Source organism: Frankliniella occidentalis, unplaced genomic scaffold (genome assembly GCF_000697945.3).
Source record: "Frankliniella occidentalis isolate FOCC.00 unplaced genomic scaffold, Focc_3.1 Scaffold161, whole genome shotgun sequence".
In the NCBI taxonomy this organism is placed as follows: domain Eukaryota; kingdom Metazoa; phylum Arthropoda; class Insecta; order Thysanoptera; family Thripidae; genus Frankliniella; species Frankliniella occidentalis.
Window position 1 is genome coordinate 72,889 of NW_026267287.1, and position 749 is coordinate 73,637.

Sequence of the window (749 nt, forward strand, 5' to 3'; positions counted from 1 at the left end):
GTGAGCGATTAGTCGTTGACACCGTTTATAAATAATAGTGAGTTGCATTTACGACCACTGCCACGGCGTCGTGTCTTTGTCCTACCAAAGAACTAAGGGAGGGTGGGGCTACTTGAGCCAGGGGGTGCCATGAGCCACCAGTGGTATCTCTATCACAGGACATCGCAGACCAGAACAAAAAATATTTAATTGTTAGTAAGCACTAGGCGGTTGTTTCCAGTGAGTCTTTAGAACAATACGGTGAACGACACAGACATGGCGGGCTGTGATGTTTTCGCTTGGCTCATGGTGCCCCCACCATAGGGGCACGATGAGTCACCAAACTTTAAAATTTTATTACTTACAGAGCACAGCTAACTAGAGTGTTGGCACTGTTGGTCGGCGTAAGTAATAATGTTAAAAAAAATACTTGAACCGGCAAACACTCTAGTTAGTAGTGCTCTGAAAGTATTGCATTTGGAAAGTTCGGTGGCTCATGGTGCCCCACCATGAGGCACGATGAACCAACTGCAAAAATATCAAAAAAATCAAAAAAAATCAAAACTTGTTTTGATAAAAAATATTTGAGTTTACCACAGTGTGCCCAAAAGAAACACCTTTTGAATGGTCTATTTGTCATATCCAACGAAGTCACCATTTGGGCGTGGTGAGAGGGGAAAGAAATCCGGCTCAAGTAGCCCCACCCTCCCTTAGAGTGTTTACGGGAGTCGTGGCAGTGCCGGTAGGCAAGTCCGCAGCCCGCACGACTA